The sequence below is a fragment of the Canis aureus genome, chromosome 7 (assembly GCF_053574225.1).
Source record: "Canis aureus isolate CA01 chromosome 7, VMU_Caureus_v.1.0, whole genome shotgun sequence".
NCBI lineage: Eukaryota > Metazoa > Chordata > Mammalia > Carnivora > Canidae > Canis > Canis aureus.
Genome location: NC_135617.1, coordinates 65,051,049 through 65,076,054, shown reverse-complemented (window position 1 = coordinate 65,076,054; position 25,006 = coordinate 65,051,049). Strand labels below are relative to the sequence as shown.

The 25,006-nt window shown below is 41.2% G+C and overlaps 1 protein-coding gene across 6 annotated transcripts in view; it reads right to left on the bottom strand.

Annotated features, from left to right (window-relative positions):
* The window catches only part of BTBD9 (BTB domain containing 9), a 416,334-nt gene extending 409,793 nt beyond the window's left edge, over positions 1-6,541 (bottom strand). For 4 of the 6 annotated variants that reach the window (XR_013383586.1, XM_077904166.1, XM_077904171.1 and 1 more), the window contains exon 1: positions 6,401-6,541. The gene's annotated coding sequence lies outside the window, so the exon portion shown is untranslated. The remainder of the gene's footprint in view (positions 1-6,400) is intronic. The other 2 variants (XM_077904168.1, XM_077904167.1) reach the window with 2 other exon arrangements.
* Positions 6,542-25,006: the final 18,465 nt, after the last annotated feature.

Here is a 25,006-nt window from a genome sequence, read left to right as displayed (position 1 = left end):
AAGTGGGAAATCTGATGTTTATGTAAAATCTCTTGTCAGAACTAAAAAAAATGTGGGGTCAAATATAGCCATGTCATCACAGAAGAATTAGCACTGAGGCTTTTAAAAGTCCACCTCCTTTTCCCCTCTATCCCAAAAATATTATCAAATTGTCTTCAAATGTTCAGGCAGTTATTAAAATTCTAACTTCCTCCAATAACTTTTCCCAAATCAGCAAAACAAGATTGGATTACTCCATCTGGATACTTGCGTGCTAGGCCCCACGCCGATGCCAATAGCTGACATGAAGAGCAATGACTCTGGAGTCTAAGCCTCAACTCCCTGGCCACAAATGGCAGGCAAACTGTTCTCCCCATTCTGAATCTCAATCGCCTTATTAGTAAAGTAGAGACAATACCCAATTTACAAACCTATTATAAGGATTAAACAACATATAGAAAAGAGCCCTAGAATAATGCAGTGACTTGACAAACAATAGCCAGTTGTTAATAACCTTTTTGCTTTCATGTACTAGAAGAATATTTCCCAAACCAAGAAACAAAGACACAGACTACCAGATATTTTCTGGTATCATATAAAGATGCAAGAGGCATTCCAGGATATTAATTTGGATTTATGATATTACAATTTCTGGAATACCTAGTAAATAACGTATGAATTGAAATCACAATTGAACACTCAGGTACTCAACAAGCATTGGAGACTCTAGTCTGTGACCAATATTTATACAGTACTTATCATATTCTATGATACTTAATACTATTACTATTACTATACTTAATACTATTAAGTATTATAAATACATTTTTCCTCCTCTACTGAAGTATACATTCTTTGTTTAAAACTTTGTGTTTATTGGGGTGCCAGGGTGGCATAGTCTGTTAGGTACCCCATTCTTGGTTTTGGCTCAGGTCATGATCTCAGGGTCCTGAGATCAAGCCCCATGTTAGGTTCTGCGCTCAGCATGGAGTCTGCTTGAGATTCTCTCCCCCACCCCACCTCTGGCCCTCCTGCTTGTGCTCTTTCTAATAAAAGAAATATATATTCAAAACCTTTTATTTCTATATTTTTTCATGGCTCCTTGCATACATAAGGCTGGATGAATTCAACTTCAAGTCCTTGATGTCTGCTCATATCAATATATTCTTAAAATTATAAAATGCAAGTATCAGATCTTCCCCCTGACAATGTGTATTCACACATATTATACCCCCAACTAATGCCAGTGCTAGATACCCAGAGCAATTATTTCTCTACAGCCAGCACTTTATACAGTTTCTGGCACATGGTAGATACTTAACAAATGTTAACAGAATAACTGAGAGAAAGCAAGAGACCAGGAAGCATGGTGAGTAGCTAACTAGTGAGTCATGAAACTACAACTTACCTCCTGAAATCTCTTTATAACATGCTTGTATCTTATACAAGCAACTACTGTTTGATTTTCTTACACAGTGGAACTCTCTTACAAATTCCTGTCAGAGATTAGAACTAATATTTGTTCTGCATGACAAAAGTCCTCAGTATATGAGACACGTAAGATCCAAGGTATATCAGCAAACAAGGACTAAGTCTTTATATTCAGGTACCCCTCAATCCACATTTTTGTAATCGTTATCACCTTCTACTCCTTTCCTTTGCCCATCTTATTATAAACTTCCAAGGTATAGAGAGTATACCTATATCTAATAAACCTGCAAAGTGCCTAATACAAGACACAGACTGTAATCTTGACATCTGTTATGGACAAATATTTTGCAAACTGGACTCTGACATTAAAAATAAAGGGAGGAGTTAGGACATCCAACACAAAGTCACAGCACCCAGCTAATGCATCATTTGGAAGAAATTTTCTATAGCTACTGAGCACGCGCACGAGCACATGCGTCTGTGTCTATGTGTAAAACCAGAAACAGTAACTTCTCTATGACTCAGCAGAGATATAAGAGGATGAATGAAATCTGCATGTAAAGTATGTGCAATCATGCACAAGAACAGTATTAAGGGGCTTCCAAGGTTCATTCAAGCAATGCTATGTGCCAAGCATTGTGCCACATTCTGGAGAAGACAGAAATAAGAATGGGATGAGACCTATAGAACTGGAAGCACACTGGTGGATCTAAAGTCTTCAGGCTGCTACCTCCCTAACCTTCTCTGAACTCTCTCCTGGTTTTCCAGCTGCCCAATCTCTCTGTTAGTCTCTACGCTGATTTCTCTTCTTTCAACCAACCTCCAAGTCAGTAGTTCTCAAAGTGTGGTCTTGGGAACACAAGCATCAGCATCACCAGAGAGAGACCTTCTTCAAAATGCAAATTCTTGACCCCACTCAGACTGTTGGGGCCCAGCAATCTGTGTTTTATCAAGGCCTCAGGTATTTGTGACGCATGCTTAAGTTTGAGAACCATTCAAAGTTTGATCCAAGCGCTAATGTCCAAAAGTTCCATTCCTTGTCCTTTCTAGTTCTCATTCTCCATCTTTCTGGGTAGTTATATATTCTACTACCTCTACAATGATAACTATAACTACCACTACTAATAGCAGCAGTTATCATTAAGTATTTATAAGCTAGGCACTGTGCTAATCATCATGCACATATTATCTTAATCTCCACAATGATTCTTTAAGGTATTACTAACCCCACTTTTCAAAGGAAATTTAGGCTTAGAGATATTAAACAACTTGCCCAAGGTTGCCCAACTCAACCAATAAGTTAAACAGATCTGACCTCCAGTTTTCCTGACCCCAAAGTCCACAGCAGCGTTAGCTGCTATACTCACTTCTAGAATAGTACTATGGAAACATATCCTTGAAGACTGTCACAGTTATTCCTAAACTGTCTCATCAACTCTGGAGTAGAATTTCCAATCACCTAGTGGCTCTCTCTAAACTCTACACAGGGACCTGATAATTAACATTAACATCATTTCTTCTCTCCCCTGCATATCTGTTCCTCCTCCATTAATTTAATGTCATCATAATCATCAGTTACTCAAGCCAGACACATCTTTGACTTCTCACTCTCTCACCTCTAGCTGGTCATAACATTTAGAGATTTTAACATCTAAAATAGCTCTACAATCCATCCACTCCCACCTTCCCTCTTCAAGCTCCCAGCAGTTCTCATCTACATCCTAACGGGTTTCCCTGCCTCTTCACTCTCATGCAATTCTGCACAGGACTTGTCAGTTAACTTTCTGGTTTGATTAGTCCACCTTCTAAGGCTCTCCATCGCCAACATGAGAGGGGCATTGGCAGGGCCGGGGGGGGGGGGGTGTAAGTCTAAGCTTTTTAGAATGGAATGAAAGACCCCAAAGTAATTTGGCTCCAAACATTCCTTTCCTGTCTCATCAAGAGAAACAACTCAAGGTTTTCCAAAAACCCTATTAGTTTTAATCTTTGACAACTTTGCTTATGTTCTCCCCTCTGCTTGGAATGTTCATTTTCCCTTTTACATGTGCAAAATTCTACGCAACCTCCAGGGTTAAGTTCTATCCTCTTCTTGTGAAAGCTTTCCCTGATTCTATCAAATTTTCCCCAGCCAAAGTGATCAATGCCCTTAGCATTTTACTTATTCCAAAGTGATTAACTCTTATACCACAGTTAGGGGTTCCGTAGTCTAACGAACACTTAGTATCTCAAGAGGTGTCTTATTCTTTGTCTTCCCAGCACTGACCACAGTATCTAGCCATAGCCAGCACCCAATAAATATTTGCTGAGTTGTTAAATAATGCAACATATGGTGTTGCAACTCTACACATGGTAGGTTAGCAATCCAACTTCAGGTTTATTCACCACTCCAAAGAATTTCCACATTAACAACAAAAGATATTATAAAGATCAAAGGTTCAATATTCAGCAGCAATATCTTTAATTTTCTCAAATCTTTCTGTCAATATTTTTTAGTGTCTTTCTTCAAATAGACTCCTTTCCTAGCAAACATTATTTGTGTATTTACAGGATCAGCAGTAACTACAATCCTCACAGACCACTATAAGAGATAATCCCAAGCAAAACTGTGTTACTGAGAGTGGCTGGATAATTGCTTTGGGTACATCATTTCAGATTTCCAATGGAAAGGCCCAAGCATGACAGATTTTAGAAATGGGGACATGCACTGCCGACTACATAAGATACACTCACATTAGTGAGGCATTTATTCAAATTAGTAACTGAATTCAGAAGTATACAACAACCTGATCCTGGTTCAACCATAATATCTCTTAATTTTAAGTAAGGATAACACTTATTTTTGTCTAGGACTCTACTTTAACACAACTCCCATCCCACCCAGCAAGCAGGCCCTATCCTGCTATCAGTGTGATGCTGATAAGCTTGCCTTAGTTTTTTTTTTTTTTTTTTTAAGATTTTATTTATTTATTTATGAAATACACACACACAGAGAGACAAAGGCAGAGGGAGAAGCAGGCTTCCTGCAGGGAGTCCGATATGGGACTCGATCCCAGAACCGTGGGATCACAGCCTGAGCCAAAGACACGCTCAACCGCTGAGCCACCCAGGCATCCCGGCCTGCCTTAGTCTTAAGACATTCCCTCTCCAGCCTGCTAAACCTTCTCTCTCCAGTATCTCCCTATCAGAGATCTTCTACTCCACTCACCAGACATGACACGAAGGTCTCAATATAGCCCTCACCCAGCAGATTCACACTATTTTCTCAACATGTGATTTATCTCTTCTCTAACTCAAATTTTGTAACTCTTCCAAAGAGTTCACTACCTCAGCCCACCACAGGTCTTGGTTTTTCTAAATTTCCGCTGCACTTAAAGTACAGCACCTCACATAGCACTTGTTTACATACTGCCTCATTTGGTTTCATAATGATTTGACATACATATGCTTTGTTTTCCTAGCCAGATTTCTCTTTAAAAAAAGCCAGCTCTTCTGTGTCATTTGTACCCATAAACCTTCTCCCACATGTAACGTGACTATATGCACAGGGGCACATGTATTAACTACTAGATGGACGAAGTTAAACGCTTGCTCTACATCAATAAACACTCATAGTGCAATGTGTAACAAATACCTATAACCTGCGTACTCTGTGGCAAACGCTCTTGTAGATGCTTAAGATATGGCCATGAGTAAAAAAGACACGATACCTGTCCTAAAAGTCGGTACAGTCTGGAGAGCAAGAGACACTGAATTTCCATTACTCTTAGTGCTACAGAGCAAGGTTATTATTGGTCCCAAGATGCAAGCATCTCAGGCAGCACACTTTACGGATCCTTACTTAGGAAACTGGCCCACAATATTTTAGAGCTGAACGAAAACTTACAAGTTACTCTCTTCAATTCTCTTGCACAGATTATACGACTGAATTTCAGTACAGTCTCTGTGCCAGTTCCACGCACGGTCTTCATCAAAAGTCAGGAAATACCCACTTTTCCCCCGCCTCCAATACTCTTTTCTCCCAAGAAAGGTAACGACAACCACCACACATAGACGCCTGAGGGGAGCGGGCGCACTGGGACCACGGGGCTGCTGACCTGCTGCACCTTACACCCAGGCCTGTCCGCCCACCACCAGGCTCTAGCCCGCACGTGGAAGAGAATATGCTTTTTTCTGCCCGGTAACTAGCAAGTGTGTACTACTTTTAAAGGAAATTAAAAACAAAGAGGCAGTGCCTCCATACTTCCTCGGTCCTCATAACGACAGAAACACAACAGACTTCGGGGAAATAAAAAACAGCTGACTGGAGTCTACGAGGATGGATATCCGCCCCCGGCCTCAAAACCCGTAGCAGCAGCAGCAGCGTGACCGGAGCGCGGGGCAGAGCTGTCCGCGGGCTTCAGGCACGTGCACAGACACGTGAAGCTGGAAAGTCCAGGCAACAGGTTGGCCGCCCCCTAGCAGCGCTGACAGACCGACCGCCTTCCCCAGGTCGTGGGTGTGTCTGGCGCCGCTCGCCCGCACGGATTCACAACTCTCCATAACAACCGGCTCCGCCTCGGATCCCAGCCAGGGCAGGGGCGAGGAAGGGCCCCGCAGCGCCAAACTTTCCGCACCCCCACCGCGCGCCCCGCGCCCCGCCTCCCCTCGGGCTCGGGCTCGGGCTCGGGCTCGGGCCACCGGGTCTCAGGCAGGCTGCCAGGCGGCTCTGGGAGAGCCTGGGCTTCTCCAGACTGCGGCTCCTCGCTCCGGGAGCCCTGGCGAAGCCGCCCCGACGCCCCCAGACACCGACTTCCCACCACACCTTCCGGGACCACCCGCCGTCGCCCGGCCCCTCGCCGCCGCTTCCCCGAGCGCCCGTGCCCAGGAACCGACCCTCCCCCGCCCCCGGAAAAAGCGGCAGAGGGGCGTGGAGCGGCGCGCGCGGGACCGCCCCGGGCCCGCCGGCAGGTGCGGCCAGGCCCCACCCCCCTGCGAGGCGCCGGCCACTCACCCCAACGAGGGTCCTCCGCGACCTAGCCGCCCGCACCGACGCCTCTTCCGCCCGCTCCTCGTAGCCACCGCCCCCTCGGCCGCCGCCGCCGCCGTCCTCGCCGCCGCCGCCGCCGCCGCCGCCGCCGCCGCCGCGGCGCGCGTCCGCCCTCACGCACAGCGCCGTGGCCGCGCACGCGCCTCTGCGCGCTGGCGTCACTTAGCAACCGGGCGGCGGCGGCGGCGGGCGGGATCTGACGGTTCAGGGCGGGAGGGGTCTCCCCAGGCTGGTTTCGCGGCGTTTCCCCACCCGCCCGACCCGTGGCCCTCCTGAGCTGGGGGCCCCAGGGTGTGGCTGCCCTGCCGGCTCCTGGCTCCGGGTAAGTCACGTCACCGTACGTCACCGTATTGCGTCACTGCGGACGGGACGGTCCCTGTCGCGAGGTTCAGGGAGCCTGCGGTGGAAGGAGCAGTGGCCTCGTCCGGACTGGCGCGGATCCCGCCGGCCGCTTCTGTGAAGTGCGGGGAGGTCGCGCGGGGAGCGGGACCAGAGGGGGCTGCGGGCGTGGTTAACGCGGGAAGCCGCTCAGTGACTCCTCAACCCGGCAGCGGGGGGTGATGAGCGGAGCCTTGAATTCCCCGGGGTCCTCATTTTATAAACGGGGCGGCAGGACCCATCCTGCCTACGCTGGAGGATTGTGAGGCTAAGCGGGAAGAATGTTTGCGGAGGCGCTTTGGGAAGTGTAAAGCCCATCAGGCTCTAAGTGATTTTTTTTTTCTTAAAATTAATTTTTAATGTTAGGAGAAGGCAGTCGAGCAAGAGCAGATGAGAGCAGGGACTTTGGAGTCAGAGAAACCTAGATTCAAGTCTGATCCTGGCTGATGTTGATTACTCAAGTTTTGCTTGACGCTTGGGCAAACTGGGGTACCAGGCTGGGGGCGGGGGGGCGGTTGGAGACTAACTATAAAGGGCGTAATTCCAGGCAAAGGCTGTTTCATAAGCAAAGATAATGGGAGTGAACACGGACAGAAGAGTAAGACTTAAGAGCGGGAGACCAGTATTGAGGCCCCTGCTCTACTCCTCCAGTCCAGTGATAAGGGCCTTAACAAAGGTCTGGGCGGGGCAGCCTGGGTGGCTCAGCGGTTGACCGAGGAGGCCTTCGGCCCAGGGCGTGATCCTGGGACCCAGTATCAAGGCCCACGTCGGGCTCCCTGCACGGAGCCTGCTTCTCTCTCTGCCTCTCTCTCAAGAATAAGTAACTAAAGTCTTTATAAGGAAAAAACAAAGATTTTGGCTGTGGAGATGTAGGAGAAAGAACGCGTGTGAGTGCTGTTAGGGTGGTCAGCACTGAGTGGGGGCATACGTTCTTAGTATGGGTGCTGGAGTAGATGGTAGAACCATTTAGGAAGATGGGAAGAAAGATGAGTCTGGGTTATCCACGGTTTCTGTGCTAAGTTACCAGATGGTAGTGGTGACCGTGGTGGAGGATGGAGATTTGTGGGATGAGTTACTTGGTGATGAGTTCAAATACGGATATGCCTATTGTGGAAACGCTTAGTCTCCACTCATGATACTCTTCCATTTGAAGTGATATCCATTGATATAATATGCCCTCTCGAGGCACCCGCCCCAGCTCACTCCTCCCTGAAGGAGTGACTTCCTGATTGGTGAATCTAAAAGGAGAAACTGGACATAATATTGCCCACCCCATTCTTTTCTGTTAAAAGAAAATTGTCTTCAAAGAATTGCCTCGGTGTGTTCTCTGCTCCTCCAGGAGCAGGACCTGAGTGGGGTTGAGGGTGCCTGGTCCCAGGCTACAAAGTCCGTAAACCTGTTTAACTTCAGAATTTGGCATTAGGAGGCTCTCTGCCTTCAGGTAATATCCAATACCAACTTCATCGGTTGTATTATACAGAATAATGGTCCCCCAATGATGTTCATGTGAATGAATCTGTGAATATGTTCCCTCCCTTAACATGGCAAAAGGGACTTTGCAGTTGTAATTAAGTCGAGGATCTTGAGATGGAGAGATTATTTTAGGTTATCTGTCTGGGCTTGGAGGTAGGAAGGTCGGAATCAGGGAGAAAGATAAGATGGAAACAAAGGTAAGAGAAAAAGAGAGATTTGAAGAATATGTACTGCTGGCATTGAAGATGAAGCCAAGGAATGCAGACAGCTTCTGGAAACTGGAAAAGGCAAGGAAATGGATTCCCCCTTAAAGTCCCCAGAGAGAATGCAGCTCTGCCAGTACGTTGATTTTAGGATTTCTAATCTTCAGACTAAGGTAATAAATTTCTGCTGTTTACTAAGTTTGTGGTATTTGTTACAACAGCAATAGGAAACTAATACAATCAGTAGTAAAGATGATATTTGATCTTCTGCTACATTGTCCTTTATGTGAAAAAGAAGGGTGCAGTTTCATAGGCTCCCTCAGAGACATTGTGACTGTGACTTGATGGAGGGAACCTGCACATCCAGAGGGAAATGTCCAATAAGAAATTGAATTACACTATGAATGAGGAGAGAACTCGAGTCAAAACAAAATAGATTTAGAGGACATTAACTTTTAATTGGTGATTTAAGTCCTAGGCATGGATGAGATCAATCAGGGAGAAAGTATAGAAGAAGCAATAAAGAACACCAAGGAGAGAGTAAAACTAACTGTAAAAGGGAGTGGCAGATGAACAGAAGCCTACAAAGTCTGAGGAATGATGGCCAGAGAGGTAAAGGAACTAGATGAGGATAATACCTCAAAAGCCAAGATTGGAAAGAATTGCAAGATGGAGATAGGTCAGCAGAGTCAGAGATCACAAATAGCTCAAGTATATCGAGAGCTGAAAAGCACTGATTAGATTTAGCAACACAAAAATGATTGGTGACCAATAATAATGGCTTTAGTGGGGTAGTAGGTATAGACATCGAATCACTAGGGTCTGAAAGGCAGGTCAGTATAGTGGATTGGACCCTGCAGTGGTTTGCAAGTGGAATTTTAAAACTCTAGTCTGGGTTCTGGCAACAAACTAGCTAAATAACCTTGAATAAAAATCACTTAACTATTCCAGGCTTTGGTTTTCTCATCCACCCAAAGAGAGATCAGGCTGTCTCTGATTTTCACATAAATTCCTGGGTAATCCCCCCAACTTTATATTAAACTCATTTGCTTATAACAGCACACTTCAAATCCTACTCAGATTACTTCACCAAACATTGATAGTCAGTATATTATATGCCAGCTTCTGTGTAGACACTATGGCTCTGACATAGTTATCTGAGAAGCTCACAGATTTTGGAAGGGAGGTAAACACATAAGTAAGTATGTAACTAATCACCATAGTTCTTTTTTAAACAAAGCAAGGTACAAATTGAATGAACTATTATCTGTAACACAGTATTCCACATGCTATAGTAGAAACCTGTATGAAATGAAATGAGGGATGTATAAAGCGATACAGATACGGCGGCAGTTTTGTCTAATGGAAATCAAGGTATTTACCTACTCTCTCAGGCATAGTATGCCTCAGAAATGGATATAACTGTACCACAACATTTTCAACGGTTATTAAAAAAAAACAGGGTTGTGCTAAGCCAATGCCAATCATTAAACATTCCTAAGTAGTTTTGTGATCTGAAAGATTATTTATGTACAACCAGTTCTAAACAAATTACACTGTTTAATTGGGAAAAAAATGGACATGTGTAAAAGTTGAATGCTAGAGGAATTCATTGACTTTTCCACCAGATCCAAGAAGAAACATCTATTTATTATACATACCATGTTCTATTACATCTGCTTATCTACTCCTCAGTATCTCATTTAATTTTGTAGACATACGCTTACTGTAGCAACAGGTGACATTATATCTCTATTATAGCGGGCGAGAAAACAAAGTTGAAGTAATCTGGTCAAGGTCATACTAACAGCAATTAAGTAGTAGACTAAGATTTGGACCCAGCACAGGCATCCATCTTTCCTCAGCCCTTGGTTTAAGTGCCCTTCCTCTATACTACCACATCATGTGCACACTTTTTCTTTAGCATTTATTTTAATAATGATGCTTACTATATGCCAGGTCTTGATTTAGGTAGATGCTAGGTATTAACTCATTTAGGTCTCATAACAGCTCTTCGAGGTATGTGGTATTAATCACAATACTTTATAAATCAGGAAACTAAGGCACAGAAAGATTAAATAGTTTACTCAGGATCACACAATAATTGATGGGGCCAGGATTCAACCCTAGGCAGTGAGAGCCTAGAGTCTATGCTTTTCCCTCCAGGCTGCTACTTTCATACCCTCTGCTAACATTGAGGGATACTAGATGACATAGTTTCCAGAACTCATCGATGCAGTAACTGTAGGTTGTTGTGTATGATATGCTTTGTATTCCTTATTAAGTGAACACAAGAGAATTTTTTCTCAGGCCAAATGTCACAATACACTTGGCTACCCTTGAGTAATTGATATGTTTTTTCCTTATAGGCCATGTGAATTATATAACTGTTTACTCCTTTCACTTTGCCAAGAAGCTCCGAGTAAATTGAGGCTCAGCATTAATTAGTAACTGGGAGGACTGTTGGTCTGTGTATCTGTATTCTGTTGGTTTGAAATTTTTCAAAATAAAAAGTTGGGGAAAAAATAATCTAAATTCTTTTTTTTTTCTAAATTCTTTATTTTCTAAATTTTTGATAGTGTACATTTATAATTAGAAAATGCAAATAAAACAATGTTTGCTGCTTTAAATGATTTCTCAGGCTTTATTCTGTGAACAAGAACTAATTTCAAGTTGAATTCCACGGGTTCAATATAGAGTCCTAGTTCTTAGAAAACCAGGACTTCTGCATTTCTTGGAAGTCCAGATCAATAGAATTTGTGTTCAAACAGATCATAAAGTATTTCAAGTAGCATGCATGTTGTGGACCTCCTTGTTTTTAAACTATTTCTAAATAATCTGAAAACCACTTTTGGATTATTTTGACATATACTACCTTGCTTTAAAGATAAAAAGTCGATTATCTTCCTTAATGCTGATATTTTATTATAATGAAGTTTCATATACAGTTGATTTTGTGATTTACCATTGACTGAAAGAATGGATAAAGATCACTTGTTCTAAAATAAAAATAATTATTTTGGTACATGTTCTCAAGTTTAATTGGCTTAGATCCGATAAAATACCAGATTCATTTCTTTATTTAAAGATATATTTTGCAAGTGATTCTTTCAGGTAGACCTGCTGGCCAGTCACTTTGCTAAAAGCCATACATTTCATGGGAACATTATACAGATTTTCCTATATCCAAAGTGAACAATTGATCATTTCTTTGAAAATTTTTCAGTCCAAATCTTCATTTTCTAACAGGGCATTCACATACCTAAATGCTCTACCCTCAACCCAGCAGATTGTTGCCAAGTGGTGGGACCACTATCAGGGTTGCCAGATTTGAAATCTATTGCTCTCTAAGTATTGGTAACTAATGTGTTAGTTACCTAGTTGACTTTGTAAAAACGAAGAAAACACACACACACACAAAAACCAGGTTTGTATGTGAGTTTACAGACCATCTGTTCTATCAGATAGAACTTTATGGACTTGAACACTTATTAATTTTTCTTATTTTAAAAATTTTATTTATTAGAGCAAGGGAGGAGCAGAGGGAGAGGGACAAGTAGACTCCACACTGAGCACGGAGCCCAACAGGGAGCTCAATCTAACAACCCTGAAATCATGATCTGAGCTGAAATCAAGAGTTGAATGCTCAACTGACTGAGCCACATAGGCACACCTATTTTTCTTATTTTTGAAGAGCTGTTTTTAAAGGAAAATCCTGGATTCCCTCCAGGTTCTCCCTCTGTTCACCACCACATAGAGAGATATGTTTCTATCTAGGTGAGAATCTCCATGGGATGACTCATTCTTCATAGGAGGTTGTCAACCACCTGCCATCTGCGAATTGGATTCCTGAATTCTAAACAATATGAATTCGCCATTACTCAACAACAGAGTGTTCGCCGGTCCCTCAGAAAACTACGTACCTGATCATATTATCCTAAGCTCATACACACGGAAACCCTCTCACCCCCTTCCAGGAGTGTTTTACTGACTTGTCTTTTGAATATTGTGTCTTCAGCATACATAGGAGGAGGAAGTGACTCCTCCACAAAGCCCACTAATGCATTTACTGCAGCGCTTGTGCATTTGGTCATTTTATGTTGCCCATGGAAAATTCTGTGAGAGAATTATCTTTCAGAGCCAAGTGATATGAAATGCCTGGCTGCCCTTGAATAATTGAATATGTCTTCCTTACAAACAAGTAGATTATGTAACTAGATGTGTTTCCCTTTTCACTGTGGCCATCAGGAAGCTCTGAGTCAAACTTTATCTCAGCTTTAGTGCCTCAATAGGAACCTGTGGCCTACATATTTGCATTCTAATTTGTTCCCTGGTCCTAACCTATTTAAATTTGGGTTTTCTCTTGCTTGGACTTAGTTATAATTCTCTATATTCTGTGTGCAGTTGCACTGGCCACCTCAGTTGATTGTGGCAAAAGCTAGAGAAATTAATAATAAACCTATAATGATAACTGCCTTATATGTAGCCATGTGCCCTTACTTCGAGCAGGATTGGAAACTTCCATGCTGATAAGAATGTCTTGTTTTATTAGGTCTCCAGGGTTTCAATTCAGCTAGAAAAATGAATTATTTTCAAAGAAGTTTTAATACTATTGCCAATCTATACGATGTCAGTCTTTTCTCTCCCTCTTCTGATGGAAGTAGATAGGTAAGGTAATTGGCAAGCATACGTAGGAAACTTGAAATCCCTGATTCTTGGGCTGCCTGGGTGGCTCAGTGGTTTAGCGCCCCCTTCAGCCCAGGGCGTGATCCTGGAGACCTGGAATCGAGTCCCACATCAGGCTCCGCCTCTCTCTCTTTCTGATGAATAAATAAATAAAATCTTAAAAAAAAAAAAAAAAATCCCTAATTCTCCAATCAAATAATTTCTCACAGCCTCTCTCAATATATTCTTTTAGTAGGCCAGAATTTGAAGAATTATCTTTTCTACTAGCTAATCTAAATCATATTATTTGTTTTAAATTTCTTTCTACCATGTAGTAGTGACCTGATTTGTATTCACAGGCATATATATATATGCACGTATATGCTTCAACTGAAGGTACACAGAAAAAATTTTTTTAATATTTTTTTATTCACGATAGACATAAAGAGAGAGGCAGAGACACAGGCAGAGGGAGAAGCAGGCTCCATGCAGGGAGCCCAATGTGGGACTCGATCCCAGGACTCCAGGATCACACCCTGGACCGAAGACAGGCGCTGAACTGCCAAGCCACCTGGGGATCCCCGAAGGTACACAGAAACTCTTAAAGCAGGATTTGCCACTGTCTTACTACATCTTTTATATTTGTTAAGTTGAAGGTACAAAGGCAATTGAATACTCTGTAACAATTAGGCATTCTCATCACACTACAATGTGTCTATGATATAATATTTTAATCTTGTAATTATCTGGAGAATAGACAAAAAAGGCACTTTGAAAGTGCAAGGTAAGCGCCTGCCTTCGGCCCAGGGGTAATCCTGGAGTCCCGGGATCGAGTCCCATGTTGGGCTCCCGGCATGGAGCCTGCTTCTCCCTCTGCCTGTGTCTCTGCCTCTCTCTCTATCTCTCTATCATGAATAAATAAATAAATAAAATCTTAAAAAAAAAAAAAAGAAAGTACAAGGTAAGAAATGACAAGTATTGGCAAGGATGTGGAGAAAAGGGAATCCTTGTGCACAGTTGGTGGGAATGTAAATTGGTGCAGCCACTATGGAAAACAGTATGGAGCTTCCTCAAAAGGTTAAAAATAGAACTACCATATGATCCAGTATTTCACTTCTGGGTATTTATGTAAACACTATTTTTTTAAAAGATGTTGCTTATGTATTCATGAGAGACACAGAGACACAGGCAGAGGGAGAAACAGGCTCCCTGTGGGGAGCCTGATGCAGGACTCCATCCCAGGACCCCGGGATCTCACCCTGAGCCAAAGGCAGACACTCAACCACTGAGTCACCCAGGCACCCCTAAACACTATTTTAAAAATATATCTGCACTCCCATGTTCATTAAAGCATTATTTACAATAGCCAAGATATGGAAGCAAAGTGTTCCTGAATGAATAAAGAGACAATATGTATGTATGAACAATAGATATGATTAAGCCATAAAAGAAGAATGAAATTTTGTTATTTGCAGCAAGTTGGATAGATCCTGAGGGCATCATGCTAAGTGAAATAAGTCGGACAGAAAAACAAATACCATATGATTGCACTCAAATGTGGAATCTAAAACAATAAGAAAAACAAAACTGAGCTCAAACATACCGAGAACAATTGGTTGTTGACAGAGGCAGAGGCTGGAGAATGGGTGAAATGAGTGAAGGGGGTCAGATGGTACAAAATTCCAGTTATAAAAGAAATTGTGGGGATGGGATGTACAGCATGGTAGCTTCAGTTAATAATACTGTATTGCAGGACACCTGGATGGCTCACTGGTTGAGCATCTGCCTTCGGGTTTAGTCATGATTCCAGGGTTCTGGGATTGAGTCCTGCATCAGATGGCTTCCCGCAGGAAGACTGCTTCTCCCTCTGCTTATGTCTCTGCCTGTGTGTGTGTGTGTGTGTGTGTGTGTCATGAATAAATAAAATCTTTTAAAAATAGTAACAATACTGTATTGCATATTTGAAGGTTGCTAAGAGTAAATGTTAAAATTCCTCATTACAAGATAAAAAAGGAGTGTAAACAGTTAAAATCTACCACAAATTTTGTAATCCTGTTTTGTCATTTCTTCTTAATATACCAGGAACCTCAAAAAATGAAAGTAGTGCAGGCCTGCTTCCTATTTCAGTTTTTATTTACAGGTTACCATGTGCCAGGCACAGAGGGGATACAGAGATTGAAGATGCAGCATTTGCTCTCAAGGACTAACCATCTGGAACTGCACCATCCAATAGGTAGCCTCTAGCCTCATGTGACTATTTAAATTTAATTAAGTTAGAAATTCAGTTTCTCAGTCACACTAGTCACATTTTAAGAACTCAATAACCACATGTGGCCAGGGGCTACACAATGCACGTGTAGAACATTTCTTTCATTGTAGAAAATTCTATTGGGGAGTGCTAGTCTAGAAGTCATGTGGAAATTTCAGACTAAGAAAGATTATGTGTTGGTTGTGCATAGAATGATCTGCCAGAGATTCTAATTGATGGATATCAGGGGAGTCTGTTTTTAACAATATCTTCAGATGGTTGTGATACAGAAGGCACACATACTTCATTGAGAAAAATCAATTTCAGGTCAATGGGAGTAGACCAATAGAGTGATTCTGAATTTCCTACCTAAATGGTATCTGGATGATTGAGCCAATTTAAATTTGATTTGCAGAGATAGGAGTCCTGGACCTATATTCGTACCTTGAGAGTTATAAAGCACTATATACCCTTATGTGTCTAAAGATATATCAAAGAGTATTATAAATATGTTGAATTTCTATGTTCTCTTCAGAGTCATTAGAGGAAAATCTGTTCCTTGTCTTTTCCAGCTTCTGGTGGCTGCCAACATTCCTTGGCTTGGGGCCATATCACTTCAGTCTCTACTGGCATTGCCAGATTGTCTTTTCCTCTTCTGTGTCAAATGTCTCTCTCTCTTCTTACAGGGACATTTATGATTGCATTTAGGGTCCACCTGGATAATTCAGGATAATCTCCTGATCTCAAAATCCCCAACTTAACCACATATACAAAGACTGTTTTTCCATAGAAGGTAACATTCACTGGCTCCAGAGATTAGGACCTGGGTATTTTGGGGAACCATTATTCAGCCTACCATAACACAGTTATACTTACTTATGAACTTTAAGGAATAGTATTGAAGGTATAGGTATACACCAACGTTTTAACATTAATTTATTCAAGATAGCTGTTATTGGGAGCATCTGGGTGGCTCAAGTGGTTGAGCCTTTGGCTCAGGGCATGATCCCGGGGTCCTGGGATGGGGTTCTGCATCAGGCTGCCTTCAAGGAGCCTGTTTCTCCCTCTGCCTGTGTCTCTGCCTGTGTCTCTCCTGAATAAATAAAATAATCTTTAAAAAAAAAAAAAAAAAAGATCGCTGTTGCTGGAGACGCCTGCTGGGTGGCTCAGCGGTTGAGCATCTGCCTTCAGCTCAGGGCATGATCATGGAGTCCTGGGATGGAGTCCCACATCGGGCTTCCTGCAAGGAGCCTGCTTCTCCCTCGGCCTGTGACTCTGCCTCTCCCTCTCTGTGTCTCTCATGAATAAATAAATAATCGTAAAAAAAAAAAAAAAAAGATGTTATTGGAGGAGAAGGAAACGATTCACTTTTTTTCTATGTACTTTGACTAGCTAAAAATAATAAAGTAGAAAAATTTTAAAGGAGAAAGAGAAGAGCAAAAATTCCACCTAAATGCAAACAAAAAGAAAGTACAGGTGGCAATATCAATTTCACATATAATGGAATTCAAGACCAACAGCATTACACAGAAAAAGAAAGGGTATTTTTTATGATAAAAGTCCAAGAAATGAAGATCTGTTCTAAACCTTTATGTATCAAAAATTATAGTAGCAAACTATGGGAGGCAAAAACTTACCAAAAAAAAAAAATTGTAAAACTACATTTTTTTAAGAGGCTTCAATATGTTTCTTAGAATTCAGTGCACCAAGTAGACAAATAAGAAGAGGAAGAGGAGGAAGAGGAAGAAGAAAAAGAGGAAGGATAAGAAGGAGGGGGAGGGGATAGCAGTGACTGTGGAGTATTTTAATTAAATTCTCAGCTTGATCTAGCTGTTGTAAATAGAACTTAGTGTACCATAACAAGATACATTCCGTTTTTGTCCAAGGAACAGTAGCAAGAATCAAGCATATGCTTGTTCACAAAGAAAATTATAGTAAATTTCAACAGGAAGAAATGACACAGTTCTCATTCACTAGCCACAATGCAGTAAACTACAATTAACATCAAAACGGTAACAAAATAAGATTTATCTTCTAGAGTTAAAGAGGAAATCAAAATGGACATTTAAAAAATACATATAAAAGAATAACACTGTGTGCCTACATAGTAAATAAAAGCTGTGCTGTGTGAGCAAAACCGTTCTAAGGAAAAGCTAATATTTTTATTTTTTTAAATTTGTTTTTCATTTTAACCTAATTACCTATTTTTTTTAATCCCAGCTTAGTTAACATACAGTACTATATTAGTTTCAGGTATACAATACAGTGATTCAACTCTGTACATTTCTCAGTGCTCATCATGGTAAGTGTACTCTTAATTCCCTTCAAGTATTTCACCCATCCCCCTCCCATCTCCTCGCTGGTCACCATCAGTTTGTTCTCTAGAATTAAGAATCTATTTTGTGGTTTTCTCTTTTTTTCTTTGTTCATTTGTTCTGCCTTTTAAATTTCATATATGAGTGAAAGTACACTGTATTTGTCTTTCTCTGACTCATTTCACTTATCATTATACTGTCTAGCTCCATCCATGTTTTTGCAAATGACAAGATTTCATTCTTTTCTGGCTGTGTAATATTGCATTGTGTATACATACCACATCTTTATCTTTTCATTTATCAATGGACACTTGGGATGCTTTCATAATTTGGCTATTGTAAATAATGCTGTAGTAATCATAGGAGTACATATATCTTCTCAAATTAGTGTTTTCATATTCTTTGAATAATACCCAGTAGTGGAGTTACTGGATCATACGTAGCTCTATTTTTAATTTTTGAGGAACCTCCATTCTGTTTTCCACAGTGGCTGCACCAGTTTGCATTCCCACCAGCAGTGCAAGAGGGATCTTCTTTCTCCAAATCTTCACCAACACCTGTTGTTTGTGTTGTTGATTTTAGCCATTCTCACAAGGGTGATGTGATATCTTATTGTGGTTTTGATTTGCATTTCCCTGCTGATTAGTGATTTTGAGCATCTTTTCATGTGGCTGTTGGCCATCTGTAGGTCTTTGAGAAAATGTCCATTCATGTCTTCAGCCCATTCTTTAATTGGATTATTTGTTTTTTGTGTGTGTTGAGTTGTATGAATTCTTTATATGTTTTAGATACTAACCCTTTATCAGATATGTCATTTGCAAATATCTTCTCCCATTCAGTTGGTTGTCCTTTACTTTCATGGACTGTTTCTTTTGCTGTGCAGAAGCTTTTTATTTTGATGTAGTCCCAATAGTATACTTTTGCTTTTGTTTCCCTTGCTTCAGGAGACCTATCTAGAAAAATGTTGCTATGGCCGATGTCAGAGAAGTTACTGACTGTGCTCTCTTCTAGGATGTTTATGGTTTCAGGTCTCATGTTTAGGTCCTTAATTCATTTTGAGTTTATTTTTGTGTGTGGAGTAAGAAAGTAGTCCAGTTCCATTCTTTTGCATGTAGCTTTCCAGTATTCCCAGCACCATTTGTTGAAGAGACTGTATGTTTCGCATTGCATATTCTTGCTTGCTTTGTCATAGATTAATTGACCATATAATTGTAGGTTTACTTCAGGACTCTTTGTTGATTTGTGTGTTTATTTTTATGCCAGTACCACACTGTTTTTATTACTACAGCTTTGTAGTGTATCTTGTAATCTGGGATTATAATACCTCCAGTTCTTCTTTTTCAAGATTTCTTTGACCATTATGGGTCTTTTGTGCTTCCATAAAAATTTTAGGATTATTTGTTCTGATCCTGTATAAAATGCTGTTGGTATTTTGATAGGGATTCCATTAAATCTGTGGATTTCTTTGGGTAGCATAGACTTTTAACAATATTTGTTCTTCTAATCCATGAGCATGGAATATCTTTCCATTTGTTTGTATCATCAGGAAAACCTAATATTTTTAAGTACACTTTTGAGATTTAAAAATAGTATTAATAAGTAATCATTCCACTTAAGAAGTTAGAAAGAAGAACCAGATGAACTAAGAAATTTGGGGTGTAAAGATATAAATGTGTGCCAAGCAGTTATTGCCACAAAAACGCTGTGTAACAAACAGCCACAAAATCTCAGTAGCATACAGTAAGCACTTATTTCTTGCCCATGCAGATCAGCTAAGGTCACTCTTTTTCAGCGTATGGGACACCTGGGATGGCTCTGCTCCATGCATCCCATGATTGGATCTAGGCTAGAAGGGCAGTGGCTGCCTGGAGCATGTTTTTCTCATAGTGATGACAGCCGAAGGGTCCATTTTACAACAAAGGAGATGTAGTAGTGGACATGTGGCCATGGAACCCGCTATCAGATACTGCACCACCAAGAGTGATTCTGAACTTCCCTTGTAATGGCATGTGGGTGCTTGAGCCAGTTTAAATTAGATTTGGAGAGATGAGAAGCTGCTGGTGTGAGAGTATGATGAGATACTCTTCTAAAGGTGTAGCTGAGGTATCAGCTTGGAGATAGAACCCTGCAATGATATGATGCCATCTGCCAGGGCACATTGTATACCCTGAATCAAGTATCATTATTAGTTCTGTACTCCCAATAGGCATTATATCGGTTTAGGAACCAAAGGGTAGAAATATGAGCAGCCCCTGCCTACCACCATTGCTTAGTTATTCCCTTGGGGCATCTTTGCTTCCAACCCCCACAACACTAGGCCCTGCTTGTCTAGGGGTCCTTGCTCCCAAAAGGGGAGCACTGATTTAAGGGTGGTCCTTTGGGTGTTACAACTTACCACTAAAAGCCCTGAGTAGGTTAGTTATTATTGCTTTTAAACCCATTTTATGGAATGCCTGGGTGGCTTAGCAGTTGAGTATCTGACTTTGGCTCAGGACATGATCCCGGGATCCCTGGATCAAGTCCTACATCAGGCTCCCCACAGGGAGCCTGCTCCTCCCTCTGCCTATGTCTCTGCCTCTCTCTGTGTGTCTCTCATAAATAAATAAATAAAATATTTAATAAATAAATAAACCTATTTTACTCTTGACTTTGCTTCAGTGTTGTGCTGTAGTTGTTCTGTGCAGTTTGCTCCACAAATTATAATGTTCAGTAAAGCATCCCTTATGCATACCTTCTGATTCTGTGAGAACACTTAATATTATTGATTGTGTGTCCCCACTCATGTTGAGCACACCACATAATATAAGAGTTTATAAATGCTGTATAAAAACTTAAAGGATTTATATCCTATTATTCATGTGGCATGGTACTTTAAAACGTTAACTTTTCTCCCTACATTTCTGTGACCCATGGCCCTTCTCTTCTCAGGCAGCTACAACACGGGCATTTGGAATGTTACAAAAGAAAAGGGCCTTTGACTTTTAAAAATCTAAACTTCATGCTTTGAGTTGTGAGGAGGGAGAGCTCTGAGACCTGGTAAATCCCCTAGAGGCCCCACCTTCCTCTACACCTGTGGGTTAAGGTCAAGGGAAATCAGAGTCCTGGGACAGAGTGTCTGCAGTTCTGGAATAGAAAGGGGCCCTCTATTTGGCATCCCAGGTAGAAACCCTGGATGTTAGCGGATCCCTGAGGAAATGGCCGTGGTAGATGTCTAATAGGTGGACCATATATAAACCTCATGACTTAGTTTCCCATGGTCTCATGTGATATAGGAGCTGCAGAACGATCTAGTGTTCCCTGGGTAAATGTTATAGAGAAAAACTCTTAGCCCCAGGGAGTTCCTTGACATAACATGGAAACAGCAGAATGGGGAAATAGCTGACACAGCATGGAAATAGAAGAATGAAGTAGCAAGAAAGGTGACAGACCTGAAAGAGCCTCAACCTTAAGAATGCAGGATAGTCTAACAGCAGACTACATAGATCTATAACAAAGGACCAAAAAGGATACTTGACATTTTAACAAATGTCAATAGAGTGATTCTGCTGTGGAAAGATAAGATGCTCACATTCCTCCAATCTTCCAGACATTACAGGAACTTAAGATTTTACCTCAGATAAAGGCAGCAGGAGAGAGCCTGAATTTATTGAGATTCAGTATCTACCTACCCCTTTAGAAAATGGGGCCTTTAGATTATGTGTAATTAGAATAAAAATTCCATTTCTTACACTTCTAAGTTTGTAGATTAGATACATGTCCCTTATATTCATTGCTACAAATAATGAGTGTTTTACTATATTTATAATAGTGGGAGAAAAGAATTCATATTTTTGGAGATACACTAATATTAGTGGCTTTAGAAAAGAGTCTGTATAACTGCTTCTCAAACTTTATTTTGTTTACTAATTGCTTGGAGATCCTTTGAAAATAAAGCTTCGCCTTCAGGAGGTCTCAGGTGAAGCCTGAAGATCTTAATTTTTAACTAGGTGTCCAGTGCTGCTGCTGCTGCTGGTACAGAGACCACCCCTGGGGAAGAGTGAGGCTGTTCAATATGATGATTACACTACATTGGTTTTCTGTGTATATTGACTAGCACTTTCTCAAATAAACACAGGGTGGCGCTTCTGCTCCCAGTGTGCCATAGATTCGTGGTCCATTTTTAGGCTCTAGTTTAAAATAAAATACAGGGGCACGTGGTGGCTCAGTCATTTAAGTGTGGGACTCTCTCTCTTTATTTTAAAGATTGTATGTATGTATGTATGTATGTATTAGAGAGTGAGAGAATGAGGGAGCATGAGTGGGGTCTGGGGAAAGGGAGAACCAGGCTGTTGATCAGGGAACCCTACATGGGGCTTGATCCCAGCACCCCAGGACCATGACTTGAACTGAAGGTGGATGTTTAACCACTGGGCCACCCAGGCACCCTAAGTGTAGGACTCTTGACTTCAACTACAGGTCATGATCTCAGGGTCTCTGGAATCACACCCCACATCTGGCTCTGTGCTCAGGGCAGAGTCCGCTTGAGATTCTCTCTCTCCCTCTCCTTTTGCCCCTCCCCCTGCTCATATGTGCTCTCTCTCTAAAAAAACTTTTAAAATGAAATAAAATGCAAAATGAATTTAAGCAACAAAGAAAGTTTATGTAAAAGGAAAATTGAATGTTCTGAAGAACTCTCAAAGACAAAAAACTAAAATAAACTGCTTCTGAGTTAGAGGCAAAAAAAAAAACCCACAGAGAAAAGCATGAAACTATTGATTCTGAACTCAGATTCCTTTGTAAATGCTCTAAGTTCACACTCCACTTTACAGAAACTAGTGGTTGAGAGCTGAGACCAGTGGCTCTCCACAGGGCAATCCTGACCCCTAGGGGTAGTTTTGGAAACTCATGGGGCATTTCCGGCTGAGTTTCACAACTGGTCCTTCCTTAGTGGACGTGGGACAGAGTTGTGAGACATCCTGTAAAGGCCTGCACAACTTTAAAAAGTCTCACTGAGCATTCGTATAGGTAAAAAACTTGCTTTTCCCCTTAAGAAGTTGGGCTTCACATAACTGACCTTTTTTTTTTTTTTTTTTTTTTTTTTTTTTACTGACCTTTCAAAGAGCACAGCTTGGAAAGGGGGTAGGTGGAGATTAACTTGACAGTAGAGAAACAACCAAAGCCACCTCAGCCTAGTGATCAAGATGCACATCAGTGATACACCGTGTTGATTATGTGCACCCTTGATCAGATGTGATAAGGACACTTTACCTCTATAGGCTTTCTCCTATAAAACCACAATCCCAGGTTCATCATGAGAAAAAAATTCCTATTAATAAAATCCCAACTGAGAAAACACTCTGACTAGTCATCACTCCTCAAAACTATCAAAGTTCTCCAGAACAAGGGAAGTCTAAAAAACCATCACATTCTACAGGAGTCTAAGGAGACGTGACTAAATGTAATATGGGATCCTGGATGAAATCCTGTAACAAAGGAAAGTAGCTAAAAACTAAGAAAATCTGGGGGTGCCTGGGTGGCTCAGTCTGTTAAGTGTTTGCCTTCAGCTCAGGTCATGATCCCAGGGTCCTGGGGTGGAGCCCCTTGTCAAGCTTCCTGCTCAACAGGGAGTCTGCTTTCCCCTCTGCTTCTGCCCCTCCCCACAGCTTGTGCTCGCTCTCTCTCACTAACACACACACACACTCTCTCTCTCAAATACAATAAAATCTTAAAAAAAAAAAAACCTAAGAAAATCTAAATAAAGTCTAGACTTTGGTTAATAATAATGCATCAATGTAGTTTCATTAGTGGTAACAAGTTAGCATACTAATATAAGACTTTAAAAATAAAGGAAACTGGGATATATGGGAACTTTGCATCATTTCTACAAATCTAAAACTATTATAAAAACTATTAAATATTTTAAAATGTGAAGTACAAATTTTCAACTGGTAAGTAAGTCCTGGATATCTAATGCACAGGATAGTGGTTATAGGCAACAATACTGTATTATAACCTTCAAAGTCGCTAAGAGACTAGATCTTAATTGTTTCCACCACATAAAAGAAAAAATTTTAAAGATTATTAGAGAGAGAGAGCATGTGCATGCAAGTGGAGAGGAATGGGTGGGGGAGAGGGAGAGAGAGAATCTCAAGCAGACTCCCCGCTAAGCAGTGAGCCCAATGTGGGGCTCAGTCTCACCACCCTAAGATCACAACATGAGCCGAAACCAAGAGTTGTACACTTAACCAACTGAGGCATCCAGGCACCCCAAGAGAAATGATATTTATGTGACATAATAGAGGTGTTAGGTAACCCTAGTAATCATATTGCAATATATAAATGTACCAAATGTACACATTAAACTTACAAAATGTCAACATTACTTCAATAAAAATATCAAGCTACCTTTTTTATCTGAGCCTAGGACTACTATCTTGTTACTTATATAATTTAAATATTCTCTAGAGACAAACTATGCTACCAACAGAAGGAATATTATTCTTTTAATCAAGACTTCAGCAAGAGGGCAGCCTGGGTGGCTCAGTGGTTTAGTGCCGCCTTCAGCCCAGGGTGTGGTCCTGGGGACCAGGGATCGAGTCCCACATCAGGCTTCCTGCATGGAATAGAGCCTGCTTCTCCCTCTGCCTGTGTCTGTGCCTCTCTCTGTGTCTCTCACGAATAAGTAAATAAAATCTTAAAAAAAAAAAAAAAAAAGACTTCAGCAAGAATTTGATCACTAATTGGAAAATGGTATTTCCAACAGTAATGTTATATATGTTCTTTAGCCAATAAAACATACATGTTGTGAGTACACATTATATGTAACCTTATAGCTTTCATGAATCATGAATTCAGTCTTATTTAAAAGATTTTATTTATTTCTTCATGAGAGACACAGAGAGAGAGGCAGAGACACAGGCAGAGGGAGAAGCAGGCTCCCTGCAGGGAACCCGGTATAGGTCTCTATACCAGGACCCTGGGATCATGACCTGAGCCAAAGGCAAATGCTCAACCACTGAGCCACCAGGTGCCCCATGAATTCAGTCTTCATTTTAAAATATCCGAGTGTTAACAGTACTTGATTGAGCAATTTCACTTCTTTCATGCTTAAGAGCAAACACCTGACTACTTACTTCATGTTTTCTAGTGTAGTAGTATCTGGGCGTTTATATGTTGAAATGCATGTTTTATCACAAATTGATTTCATTTCTCCTTCACAGTAAAGACAGGAGACTGACCCTTTCTGAAACTGTGTATATAGGTGAGCTATATATAAATTTCTTTTTAGGATAGTGGGTGTGATCAAGGT